This window comes from Pristiophorus japonicus, chromosome 4 (assembly GCF_044704955.1).
Source record: "Pristiophorus japonicus isolate sPriJap1 chromosome 4, sPriJap1.hap1, whole genome shotgun sequence".
NCBI lineage: Eukaryota > Metazoa > Chordata > Chondrichthyes > Pristiophoridae > Pristiophorus > Pristiophorus japonicus.
This window is the reverse complement of record NC_091980.1, coordinates 8464216-8472014: the sequence shown is the minus strand read 5'-3', so window position 1 is coordinate 8472014 and position 7799 is coordinate 8464216. Positions and strand designations below refer to the sequence as shown.

The 7799-nt window shown below is 60.1% G+C and overlaps 1 long non-coding RNA gene across 1 annotated transcript; it reads left to right on the top strand.

Moving 5' to 3' along the window:
- Positions 1 to 1004: 1004 nt before the first annotated feature.
- LOC139262827 (uncharacterized) lies at positions 1005 to 5769 on the top strand. The gene is made up of 2 exons (XR_011592979.1): positions 1005 to 1103; positions 2781 to 5769. It is a non-coding gene; the product is annotated as an uncharacterized lncRNA (long non-coding RNA).
- The last annotated feature ends 2030 nt before the right edge of the window (positions 5770 to 7799 follow it).

Genomic DNA, 7799 nt, shown 5'->3' with positions numbered 1-7799 from the left:
CTCTCTCTCTGCCTCTCGCTCGCTCTCTCTCGCTCTCTCTCTCTCTCTGCCTCTCGCACCGGTCTCTCTCTCTGCCTCTCTCTCTGCCTCTCGCTCTCTCTCTCTGCCTCTCGCTCTCTCTGCCTCTCGCTCTCTCTCTGCCTCTCGCTCTCTCTCTGCCTCTCGCTCTCTCTCTCTGCCTCTCGCTCTCTCTCTGCCTCTCGCTCGCCCTCTCTGCCTCTCGCCCTCTCTCTCTCTCTCTCTCTCTCTGCCTCTCGCTCGCTCTCTCTCTGCCTCTCGCTCGCTCTCTCTCTGCCTCTCGCTCGCTCTCTCTCTCTCTCTCTCTGCCTCTCGCTCGCTCTCTCTCTCTCTCTCTCTCTGCCTCTCGCTCGCTCTCTCTCTGCCTCTCGCTCGCGCTCTCTCTCTCTCTCTCTCTCTCTGCCTCTCGCTCGCTCTCTCTCTGCCTCTCGCTCGCTCTCTCTCTCTCTCTCTGCCTCTCGCTCGCTCTCTCTCTCTGCCTCTCGCTCGCTCTCTCTGCCTCTCGCTCGCTCTCTCTGCCTCTCGCTCTCTCTCTGCCTCTCGCTCGCTCGCTGTGCCCGTCTCAAACACGGGGATTCCCCCCCCCCATTACAATACTCAGCCTTGTAAGTCACCAATTCTTGTTTTATTCCTGATCATCCCAGACTGACTGGTGCCCCGTGTGATTGGCCGCCCCCTGACTGGTGCCCCGTGTGATTGGCCGCCCCCTGACTGGTGCCCCGTGTGATTGGCCGCCCCCTGACTGGTGCCCCGTGTGATTGGCCGCCCCCTGACTGGTGCCCCGTGTGATTGGCCGCCCCCTGACTGGTGCCCCGTGTGATTGGGCCGCCCCCTGACTGGTGCCCCGTGTGATTGGCCGCCCCCTGACTGGTGCCCCGTGTGATTGGCCGCCCCCTGACTGGTGCCCCGTGTGATTGGCCGCCCCCTGACTGGTGCCCCGTGTGATTGGCCACTGCTGGTTCAATCCCTGTTCTGCCTCTATTGCAGGTGGTGCTTCCTTCGAAGGAGATTGTCCTGGCCGGGAAAGACGCAGCGGCTGAATACGATGAACTGGCTGAGCCGCAGGATTTCCACGATGACCCAGAGTGAGTGATGAGCGCGGCTCGTAAACTAGAGAACAGACCGAGGGGGAGGGTCTGGCTTCATGGCCAGTGGGTTTACAACCTCAATACCTCCATAGAATTGTCTGCTGCCCTTCACACACAGTAATAATCTCGTTTGAGGGTTGCAAAGTTTCACTTTCCCCGAGTCCTGGCATGTTAGATGCAACAGAAACACACCATTTACTGAACGATTTGTGACTCCTGCAGTCCGCAGACACTGGGTGTAATTCTGCAAGTAGTGAGTGCCGTCTGTTACCAGTATCTGGTATTATTCTCCCCAGCACCCCTCCCCCAAAAGTCTGGTATGCACCCCCCTTTTCCAATTGACCCCCAGCATCAACAGCTTTTTGGGGGAGAGAATTCCAGATTCCCGCTCCCCTTTGTGTGAGGAAGTGCTTCCTGACATCACCCCTGAACGGCCGGGCTCTAATCTTAATGTTATGCCCCCTTGTTCTGGCAGCTCCAGGACAGCTCTATGCTGCTCTCCCAATGGTGTCGGGGATCATTACCGTCCTCTCGAGCAGGCAGGCAAGGCCTCGGTATAACGTCCTCTGAACAACAGCACCTCCGGCGGTGCGGCGCTCCCTCGGCCCTGCCCCTCCGGCGGTGCGGCGCTCCCTCGGCCCTGCCCCTCTGGCGGTGCGGCGCTCCCTCGGCCCTGCCCCTCCGGCGGTGCGGCGCTCCCTCGGCCCTGCCCCTCCGGCGGTGCGGCGCTCCCTCGGCCCTGCCCCTCCGGCGGTGCGGCGCTCCCTCGGCCCTGCCCCTCCGGCGGTGCGGCGCTCCCTCGGCCCTGCCCCTCCGGCGGTGCGGCGCTCCCTCGGCCCTGCCCCTCCGGCGGTGCGGCGCTCCCTCGGCCCTGCCCCTCCGGCGGTGCGGCGCTCCCTCGGCCCTGCCCCTCCGGCGGTGCGGCGCTCCCTCGGCCCTGCCCCTCCGGCGGTGCGGCGCTCCCTCGGCCCTGCCCCTCCGGCGGTGCGGCGCTCCCTCGGCCCTGCCCCTCCGGCGGTGCGGCGCTCCCTCGGCCCTGCCCCTCCGGCGGTGCGGCGCCTTCACTCGGGGGTGGGGGGGGGGGCGGGAGGGGTTGGTTGTGTTAGAATTGGGAGGGGGTGAGATCATGGACATTTGGTGCCCCCCAGCCCCCGTGGAGCTGTGATGGCGCCCCGCCCCCCCCCCCCCCAGTGGAGCTTGGCAGGGGAGCGATGAAGGTAATGGAGCCGAGCTCCGTGTGTGATGTGGAGCTTAGGGGAAAAAAGTGGTCACACCAGTCGCTGCTTTGTCTGCCAGGCTGTGTCTCTCTCTCTCTCTCTCTCTCTCTCTCTCTCTCTCTCTCTCTCTCTCTCTCTCTCTCTCTCTCTCTCTCTCTGAGGGTTCCTGGCAACGTCTGGAGTGCAACTATCCCAATGCAAACCCAAGCAGAACATCACCAGGGAGAAATCTGTCGGAGGTGGGGGGAAGGAGTTCACTTGTACAGCATTTTCAAAAGGGAATTGGATCAGTACCTGAAAAGGACCTGAAAAGAAAACCTGAGGGGTTATAGGGAACGGGCAGGGGAGTGCGACTGATTGGAGAGTCGGGCACAGGCGCGATGGGCCGAATGGCCTGTGCGACATGAGTCTACACGGTTTGCTGAATAAATATCCAGCCTTGTCTCTCCCATCTCAGCATCGTGGCCTTCCGAAAGTCGAACAAGATCGGCCTCTTCATCAAAGTCATCCCTCAGGAGGAGAGCAGCAACGTCAACGTCAGCTTTAAGCTGCGCTACGATTTCAGGAACCTGGCGGGCCCCATCCGGCCGTCGGAGGAGGGCGAGCAGAGCGCCGAGGTCATCTGGCTGACCCAGCACGTGGACCTGAGCCTCGGGCCACTGGCTGCCTGAGTGGGGCGTCTGAGGGAGGGCTCCAGCATCGGGCCGGATGGCAGGGAACCCCCCTCTTTTTCCCCCCCCCCCACCCCCCCAAAACCCGGGAGCCCCCCGCCATTGGGCCGGACCGCAGGGACTCTTTTCCCCCCCCCCCCCTCCCCAAAACCTGGGACCCCCCGCCATTGGGCCGGACCGCAGGGAGCCCCCCGCCATCGGGCCGGGTCGCAGGAACACCCCCCCCCCCCCCCCCCCCCCCCACCGGGACCCCCCTCGCCGTCGGGCCAGACCGCAATGACCCTCCGGACCCACCGCAGCGAGCCAGACCCTGGGAAGCCCCCACCCCACCCAGACCCACTGCCATCGAACTGGAATGCAGGGAGTCCCTCCCCGGACCCTGGGGAAGCCGCTGGACCCCCCCCCCCCCCCCCCCCCGCCATCGGTCCGGAACGCAGGGAGCCCCCTCCCTCCCATGGAACCTTTCCCCCCCCCCCCCCCCGGGACAACTTGCTATCTGGCCGGCCCACAGGGAGCCCCCTCTCCTCTCTCTCCCCCCGCTAGATCCACTGTGATCTCGCTGGCCCACAAGAAGCTCCTTCCCTGGACAGACTGACGGATTGTGGGTGACCCCCACCCCCCTCTGGATAGACAGACAGAAGGAGATGCTCCAGGTAGACACTGCCCTTCCTTCCCGGACGGATGGACTGCCCTTCCCCCCCCCCCCCCCCCCCCCCCACCCCCCCGGGTGGTCGCTTGTAGTGTCTAGTCCCGGACCAGAGCCTCTGGAAGTAGAAGGAGCTGGCAATGCAATGAATCCCCTGCAGTGTTGGTGACGGGGAAGGTCTCGGCCCGGTCACCTCACTAACCCGCCCCCCCCCCCTGCCCCCCGACACTCGTGAGAGAGCCACCTGATCGACACCCTCTCTCCATCCCAGAACTGACTTCCCGTGTCGCGAGCGCGGGCCTATCCACAGTTCTGCGGGAACCTCTCGGAGGAATCTGTCGAAGGAGTGTCGGGGTCGTGCTGGGATAGCCCGTGTCCCGGACAGCACAGGCACCGATTGGATCCCGCATTACAACAGTGACCACACCTCAAAACTGCTTGATGGGCTGCGAAGTGCTGTGGGACTTCCCGAGGCTGTGACGGGCGCTATCGAAATGCAAGTCTTCAGCTGCACGTTTTTGTACAATTGTGTGTTTTTTAAATATATTCTCGGACTTGGTAAACATTAAATGATGTTTGTGCCCAGGTTAAAGGATTGTCACAATGCAAAACTTGCACGCGCGCGTATACACACACACACACACGTACACACACACACACACGTACACACCAATGTTCCCTTTAATTTTTTTCTGGGTGCGTGGCCCCTTTAAGGTGCCGCGTGGACCAATCACATTTTCCGCGCACGTGCGCGGTTTTCCCGTTCAACAGCCGGCAGAACGCTGTGTGGCCGCGCAGCTTAACGGGAACATTGTTACACACGCCAAGGGGAGGGGAGGGGAGGAGTGCGAGACTGTCGGATGGGCTCGGGGTGGTAGTAGTACCGCTGGAGCAAGACGCATTTTCTCCCAAAAGCTCCCAGGACTTTGGATACGGGAGCAGTCGGGAGGCCCGTTAGCAAACCGCCCCTACTCCTTACGCTGGGCTCACTTACCTCGGTCGCAGCATGCTTTGGCGTTGGCAGTATAACTCTGGTCTGCCCAGTCCCCGCACTCAGCAGGCGGCGATCTCAAAGACCCGTTGCCCCTGGAACAACGCCCGAGGCTTAACACCACTCTCTGTCTTTACGCTGCACAGCAATGTGGGAGGGGGGAAAGGGGGGGGGAAATGCAGCGATTTTAAAAGCCTGCTGCTCACGTTATTGCAGTTCCTATCCCTGCATTCAACCTGTAGTCCGCGCGCCATGGTTCAACTCTGCTAATGGAATATAGGAGCCAAGGGCGACAAGGCCGTGCAGCCCCTCGAACCCCCCCCCCCCCCCCCCCCCCAAGTACCCTGACCCTCGCCCATCGACCCCCCCCCCCCCGGTACCCTGACTCTGGACTCTGCCCATCGACCCCCACCCCCCAGTACCCTGACCCTCGCCCATCGACCCCCCCCCCCCCGTACCCTGACTCTGGACTCTGCCCATCGACCCCCACCCCCCAGTACCCTGACCCTCGCCCATCGACCCCCCCCCCCGTACCCTGACTCTGGACTCTGCCCATCGACCCCCACCCCCCAGTACCCTGACCCTCGCCCATCGACCCCCCCCCCCCGTACCCTGATTCTGGACTCTGCCCATCGAACCCCACCCCTCCCAGTACCCTGACTCCCCATCAAACCCCCCTCCAGTACCCTGACTCGTCCAGTACCCTGACTCCCCCATCGAACCCCCCCTCCAGTACCCTGACTCCCCATCAAACCCCCCTCCAGTACCCTGACTCGTCCAGTACCCTGACTCCCCCATCGAACCCCCCCTCCAGTACCCTGACTCCCCCATCAAACCCCCCCCCCCCCAGTACCCTGACTCCCCATCAAACCCCCCTCCAGTACCCTGACTCGTCCAGTACCCTGACTCCCCCATCGAACCCCCCCTCCAGTACCCTGACTCCCCCATCAAACCCCCCCCCCCCCCCCCCAGTACTCTGACCCTCTCCCCATCGACCCCCCCCACTGCCCACATGATGCTGGGTGTAAGCGAGTTTGCCGCTGCCTGTAACCATTGTGCTGTGACTGTTAGCGATATTCTAGTGTATTACAATATAACTTATGTATGGACTTAAAACAATAAATATGAGATCAAAGACCAGGCTCTCTCTTGTACTGTTTCTGGGGTATGTAATGGGCTGCTATCACTCTGGGGCTGGGAGAAGGCCTGAAACCAGCATTGAGGAACAGGGCCTTCGGCCCAACAGGACCGTGTCGTTGTTTATGCTTCACATGAGCTTCATCTCACCCCGTCAGCATACCCCTCTATTCCTTTCTCCCTCATGTATTTATCCAGCTTGCCCTTAAATGCATCATCGATACTATTCCCCTCGCCCACTCCCTGTGGTAGTGAGTTCCACATTCTCACCACTCTCTGGGATTTATTATTGATTGTCCCCTGGTTTTGCTCTCCCCCCACAATTGGAACCGACTTCTCTCCGTTTACCCGATCAAACACCATCAATTTAAATCGGGTCACCTCTCCGCCTTCCCTTTTCTAGAGAGGAGGCACAGTCTGTCGTGATACTTCTAACCTCTCCACTCTGGCTAGAACTTCATTTTCTGACCACATCCGTGGCAGTAACTATTTCCACCTCCGTAACATCGTCGTCTCCATCCCCGCCCCAGCTCATCTGCTGCTGAAGCCCTCATCCATCCTTTGGTGCCTCTAGTCTTGTTGCACTCCTGGCGGGAGAAAACTGTAGGGATCAGCATCAACTTCTCTACATGGCTTTCTTTGACCTCACAAAGGCCTTCGACTGTCAACCGTGAGGGATTACGGAGTGTCCTCAAATTCGTCTGTCCTCAAAATTCCGCACCAGCCCTGCCTGCTTCACGACGACATGCAAGCCGTGATTCTTGCCAACGGATCCACCACTGACCCAATCGACGTCCAGACCAGGGTCAAGCAAGGTAGCATCATTGTGCCAATGCTCTTCTCAATCTTCCTCGCTGCAATGCTTCATCTCGCGCTTAACAAGCTCCCCGCTGGAGTGGAGTTAACCTGCAGGACAGGTGGGAAATTGTTGAACCTCTGACGCCTCCAGTCCAGATCCAGGGTTGCTCCAACCTCTGTCATTGAATTACAATAAGCTTATGTCTGTGCACACTTGGGAGTCTGAACTCCAAGCCATCGTTGACTCCTTCACCCGAAGCGAGAATCTGGGCCTCACATTAAACATCAGTAAGACAAAGGTCCTCTATCAACCTGCCCCCACCACACAGTACTGCTTCCCGGTTCTCAAGATCCACGATGAGATCTTGGACGCTTCTCATACCTTGGGAGCCTACTATCAGCAAGGGCAGACATCGATAATTAAGTCCAACATTGCCTTCAGTGTGCCAGTGCAGCTTGAGGAAAAGTGTGTTCGACGACCAGGATCTCAAACCCAAGCTCATGGTCTACAGAGCAGTAGTGATATCTGGCCTCCTGTATGCTTCAGAGACATGGACTATTTACAGTCGACACCTCAAAGCACCAATGCTGCCTCCGCAAAATCCTGCAAATTCACTGGGAGGACAGGCGCACCAACGTCAGCGTTCTCTCTCAGGCCCAATATCCCCAGCATCGAGGCATTGACCACGCTCGACCAGCTCCGATGGATGGGACACATTGTCCGCATGCCCGATACTCGACTCCCGAAACAAGCGCTCTACTCTGAGCTACGTCACGGCAGGCGAGGCCCAGGGGGGCAGAGAAAACGCTTCAAGGACACCCTCAAAGCTTCCTTGGAAAAAATGCAACATCTCCACCGACTCTCGGGAATCCCTGGCCCAAGACCGCTCAAAGCGGAGGAGGAGCATCCGGGAAGGCGTTGAACACCTCGAATCTCTTCGCCGGGAGCACGCGGAAGCCAAGAGCAAACAGCGGAAGAAGCGCACGACAACCCAAGCACCCCCACCCACCCGTCCCTCCAACCACCGTCTGACCCACCTGTGACACAAACTGTAGGTCCCACATTGGTTTCATCAGTCACCTGAGAACTCAGTTTAGTATGGGAAGCACGTCATCCTCGACTCCGGGGTCTGTCTGAGAAGCAGATCCTATGTAAACTTGAGGTCATCCAAAACACGGCTGCCCGTGTCCTAACTCGCAACAAATCCCGCTCACCCATCACCCCCTGTGCTC